Below are 5,987 nucleotides of genomic sequence, written 5' to 3'. Positions count from 1 at the left end.
TTGGGCTACGCTGTTTTGAGCCCCTGGCTAATTGCACACATGCACCAACCCAGCAGTTATCTTCGGATCCTCAAATTAAACATACACAAGTGCGCGCGCACGCACACAAACACAAACACTAGTTTATTTTTAAAATGCCTTGGCTACCTTAAAAGCTGGGCACTCCTAAACCTTCCTTTTTATCCCTCGGGTCCAATGCGGATATGGCCAGTGGCCACTTACCCACAGTCTAACATGGTTGTTTGGCTGTATCTCCTGCCGCTTGTGTCCTATCCTTCTACTCCGAGTCATGAGGATTCTGTGCAGTTCTCTGCATCCTCCCCTAGGTAATGTCCTGCCCTGTGCCCAGTCATTAGCAGTGGGCATCCACAATCCATCAAAAACCAATTGAGGACAAGGACTTGCAGCGTCTGGATAGGCAGATTCCCAATTGAATCAAAGCCTTAGAACCAATCTTCAACACTCCTCCACTTTTCCCTTCCCCCACATTTCCATTCCTCCTCCATTTCTCTTCGGAAAATGCCAGTACTCCCAGTTATAGCAACTAACCATGACATATAAAATTGTAGTAAAACTAGGCACCTCCCCTATATTAAGGCTGGAGGAGGATGAGTGTCCCCAAAACAAGCAGAGAGAGAGAGAGAGAGAGAGAGAGAGAGAGAGAGAGAGAGAGAGAGAGAGAGAGAGACTGCTCTGTTGGGAGTCCCACAAGGCCAACAAGCTACACAGTTATCGAATTTATATAGCGTTCTTCTTTTGAAATTCATTTGTACTAATTTTCTGAGAATATTATAAATTGTATTTTGTTCAGAATCCCCTCCTTTTAAAGCTCTTCCTATACCCAGCTCCGTTGCACACACACATACAGGTTTGTGCTCTCCATAGATATATACTCCTGTTTGTGCTGTCTACATATTTTTGGGTGGGTGGCCATCCACTGGAGCATGGTTGGACTACCTGAAAACACACTCTTAAGGAGTACCAACTCTGCTGTTTCTGGAATATATCAATTACCAACAGCTTCTTAGCTAGGCTTTGCTAGCCTCTCCCTGCTCTATGCTGTAGTTCTCTGTTTTTAGTTTAAACAGACATTGCCGAATGCTGTCTCAACTGGTTCAATGAGAATGTACCAGCGTGGCCTTAGATGGAGAGGATCTTTCTATTTTTGTCCTCCCTTTTTAAAATCTGAGCTATTCTATGTGTCTGCAAAACCATGAATGGCATTGCAGTTACAAGGAATTCATGAGAAATTTAAAATAATATCACATTATCACAGATGCTGTTTGTCTATTGGTTATTTAAAAGGCATGTTCCCAACACCAAGACTCATATGTGGTATTATGTGTGATGAAACTATCATACTAGTTTACCAGATAATTGATTTTATTATTTATTTTTAAATTTATATGTATTTATTTACATCCCAAACACTGCCCCATCCTGATCTCCCCCCACAAAGACCATCTCTGCATCCTCTCTCCCCTTCTCCTCTAAGATGGTGGGTCCCCCCTGAGTATCCCCCTCAACCTGGTGCATGAAGTCTCTGCCAGAATAGGTTCATACTTTTCCACTGAGGCCAGAAAAGGCATCCCTTTGGGGGAACTACACTACAGTCAAGCTACAGTTTAGGGAGAGCTTCCACTCCGGTTGTTGGGGAGAGGAATGTGGAAACTGAGCTGCATGTCTGCAACATATGTGCAGTGGATACCTCAGTGCAGTCCTTGTGTGTTCTTTGGTTGGTAGCTCAGACTCTGAGACCTCCAAGAGGTACAGATTAGTTGACTCTGGTGGTCTTCCTGTGGGGTTCCCACCTCTTGAGGACCATCAACCATTCCCCTCAAGTCTTCCATAAAAGTCTGTGACCTGTGTTCAGTGTTTGGATGTGGGTATCTCCATCTGTTTCAGTCAGCTGCTGGGTAAAGCCTCTCGGAGGACAGTTACTATTGACTGCCACACATCACTCTGATTTTATGTACAATGTATTTTTCTTGCACAATAACTTCTTACGTACTCACTTAGACATTAGAGCATTGCCAAGACATTAGAGCTTTGTATAAAATGTGTTGCTTTTTCACATTTAATTTCCACTGCCTTTTCAAGAGCAACAGTAGACTGGTAGTCGATAAAATGAACTGTGTGTAATTTTCCATTTTGTTCAAAAGCAAATAATGCTAATCATAGAAACTGGAATGAAGCACTTGCTTTTACTGCATTAAAGCTGTTAAATTCTAATGAATTATTTAGCAATTTAGGGCCTATTTAGTCTGTATAGGAAAGAAATGTCTAGGAAGCTAATCTTATTCAGTTAGAGTAAGTGTTAAACAAAGCAGTTTGAATCATTCTACCACATTTAGCTTACTGCCTCAAGGAGTAGGTCTGAATTAGAATATGCTATATATAATGAGACGGTTTAGGAGAGTGTCTACCATACATTCTTCACAATAAAGTTCCCGAAAGCAATTCAATTTTGTAAGAAGTTAAAATCAAAAGCCTTTTCCCAAAAGCATATTTAATCTTCTATGTGACTGTCTATGTGTGTAAACACATATGCATATGTATTCTTCACAGATATGCTATTGATTTGAATTACATATACATTCATCTTAAATTGTATATACATATATTACATATATGTATATGGTGTATGTATAAATTAGAAATATATATAAAATATATATATGTGTGTGTGTGTGTGTTGATTTTTACTTTTCTCTTTTTATAGTCCAGTCGTTGCAGTCCTCCATGTCTGTCCTCCCACAGTTCCTCATCTCATTCCTCCTCCCCGATGTCTCCAGAAGGATGACCTCATGCACCAAGCATCCCTACTCCCTGGGGTCTCAAGGGAGTCTTCTGCTGTGTATGTGCCAGGGGCCCATGGACCAGCACATGTATACATCCTGGTTGGTGGCTCAGTGTCTGAGAGATCTTTGGGTCCAGGTTAGTTGAGACTGCTGATCTTCCTATGGGGTCGCCCTCCTGCTTAGCTTCTTCCAGAATTTCCCTAATTAAACCACAAGGGTCTTCGACTTCAGTTCAGTGGTTGAGTGTAAATATCTTCATCTGTCTTACCTGCTTATTGTGCTTCTCAGGGGACAGCCATGCTAGGCTCCTTTCTGGAAGCATACCATACATAGCATCAGTAATAGTGTTAGTCTTTGGAGCCCCCTCTTTAGATGAATCCCAAGTTGGGCCTGTCACTGTGGACCACCTTTCCCTCAGTCTCTTCTCCAGTTTTGTCCCTGTAGTTCTTTTAGATAGGAACAATTCTGGGTCAGAATTTTTGACTGTGGGATGGCAACCTCCTCCCTCCACTTGGCATCCAGTCTTTCTACTGGTGGTGGACTCTACAAGTTCCCTCTCCCCACTGTTGGGAATTTGATCTTTGAGTCCTGAGAGTCTCTCACCTCCCAGATCTCTGGTACATTCTGGAGGGTCTCCCACCTCCCATCCCAGAGCTTGCATATTACCATTCTTTTTGCTGGCACTTAGGGCTTCTCTCTTGTCTCCATTTGCCCTCCACACCATTCGTGCTCCCCTTTTCCCTTCCCTTTCCTCTCTCTCATCCACATACCTCCCTCCCTCTGCCTCCTGTGATTGTTTTCTTCCCCTCCTCATCTAGGGCCTTCTGCTTGTTAGCCGTCTTGAGTTCTGTGGATTGTATCCAAGATATTCTGTAATTGTTTTTGGCTAATATCCACTTATTAGTAAGCTCATACATATTCTTCTGGGTCTGAGTTACCTCACTCAGGATGATATTTTCTAGTTCCATCCATTTGCCTGCAAAACTCATGATATCCTCTTTCTTAATAGCTGAAAAGTATTTCATTGTTTAAATGAACCACATTTTCTGAATCCACTCTTTTGTTGTGGAGAATCTGGGTTGGTTCCAGCTTCAGGCTATCAAAGATAAGGCCACTATGAACATAATGGAGCACATGCCCCTGTAGTATGGTGGGGCATCTTTTGTGTAAATGCCCAAGAGGTATATAGCTGGGTCTGCAGGTAGATGATCTATTTCCAATTTTCTGAGGAAACTCCAGGTTGAATTCCAGAGTGGCTTGTACCAGTGTGCAATTCCACTAGCAATGGAGGAGTGTTCCTCTTTTTCCACATCCTTGCCAGCATGTGCTGTCACCTGACTTTTTGATCTTAGCCATTTTGATTGGTACCAGTAAGGTAGAATCTCGGTAATTTTAGTTTGCATTTCCCTCATCAGTAAGGACTTTAAACATATCTTTAAGTGCTTCTCTGCCATTTGAGATTCCTTTGTTGTAAATTCTACTTACCCCATTTTTTGATTGTGTTGTTTGTTTGTTTGTTTGTTTTGAAAGTTAGCTTCTTGAGTTCTTTATGTACTTTAAATACTGTTCCTCTATTGGATGTGGGGTTTAAATACTGTTCCTCTATTGGATGTGGGGTTATTCTTCTACATGCAGACAACCAGTTAGACCAATACCATTTGTTGGAGATGCTTTCTTCTTTTTCTTATTTTTTATTTCCCTTTCTTCACTGTATGGTTTTAGCTTCTTGGACAAAGATCAAATGCCCATAGGTGTGAGGGTTTACTTCTGGGTCCACAATTCTATTCCATTGACCAAACTGTCTGTCTCTGTACCAATACCATACAGATTTTACCACTATTCCTCTCTAGTACAGCATGAAGTCAGGGATGCTGATTCCCCCAGAAGTTCTATTGTTGTTAAGAATTGGTTTTGCTATCTTGGGTTTTTCTTTGTATTTGCATATGAAATTGAGAATTTCTCTTTCCATGTCTGTGAAGAATTGTTTTGGAATTTTGATATGGATTGCATTGAATTTGAAGATTGCTTTTGGTAAGATGGTCATTCTTACTATGTTAATCCTACCAATACATGAGCAAGTGAGATGTCTCCATTTTTTGAGGTCTTCTATTTCTTTCTTGAGAGACTTGAAGTTTGTGTCATACAGATCTTTCATTTGTTTGGTTACAGTTACCCCAAAGTATTTTATATTTTTTGTGATTTTGTGAAGAGTGTTGTTTCCCTATTTTCTTTCTTAACTAATTTATCACTTGTATGAAGGAAGACTACTGATTTGTTTCAGTTAATTTGATATCCTGCTACTTTTCTGAAGTTATCACCTGTAAAGTTCTCTGAAAATACCTTACCTTCTTTGCCAATTTGTATCCCCTTTTGTTTATTTTTGTTGTCTTATTCCTTTATCTAGTACTTCAAGTACTAAATTGAATAGATACAGAGAGAGTGAGCAGCCTTTTCTTGTCCCCGATTTTAGTGCGATTGCTTCATGTGTCTCTCCATTTAAACTGATAGTAGCTGTTGCTTTACTGTATATTGCCTTTATTATGTTTAGGTAGGGGTCTTGAATTTCTCCAATACTTTAAACAAGAAGGGCTGTTATATTTTGTAAAATACTTTTTCCACATCTAATGAGATGATAATGTGTTTTTTCCTTTAAATTTGTTTATGTAGTAGATTATGTTAATGGATTTTCTTTTTTTTTATTAGATCTTTCATTTACACTTCAGATACCATCCTGTTTCCCCATTCCCCCCCCTTAGAAAACCCCTATCCCATGCCCCCTTTTCCTTTTTGCATTTATACATTTTTTTAAGAAATGTTAATCATAGGCTTTATAAGTTTGGTATTGTTCAATCAGAGGTGTAACCCACTACCCAACCTAGATATATCAACTATCTTTGACTGGTGGAGATACATGAACATCTGCTTCCCTGTCTCCCCCCTCTATCTCTCTTTCATCACCTAGCTTCTCCTCTCCTTCTTCTTCTCCTCTTCTTACTCCTTTTCTTCCTCTCAGTACTCCTCCCACCTTAGCTCCTCGTACACATCACCCTTCCTGTTAGAAGGAAACTTTTCTCTCAAAATACAATTAGAGCATAATTATGCCTATTTGTACCAGTGAGGTACAAGATAGTCCTAATACCCAGTCCATCCTTTTGTTGACTAACCAGCACCTCTGTCATCTATCCT

The sequence above is a fragment of the Arvicanthis niloticus genome, unplaced genomic scaffold (assembly GCF_011762505.2).
Source record: "Arvicanthis niloticus isolate mArvNil1 unplaced genomic scaffold, mArvNil1.pat.X pat_scaffold_361_arrow_ctg1, whole genome shotgun sequence".
NCBI classification, from domain to species: domain Eukaryota; kingdom Metazoa; phylum Chordata; class Mammalia; order Rodentia; family Muridae; genus Arvicanthis; species Arvicanthis niloticus.
The sequence above is the reverse complement of the archived record's forward strand: the minus strand, read 5'-3'. Positions refer to the sequence as shown.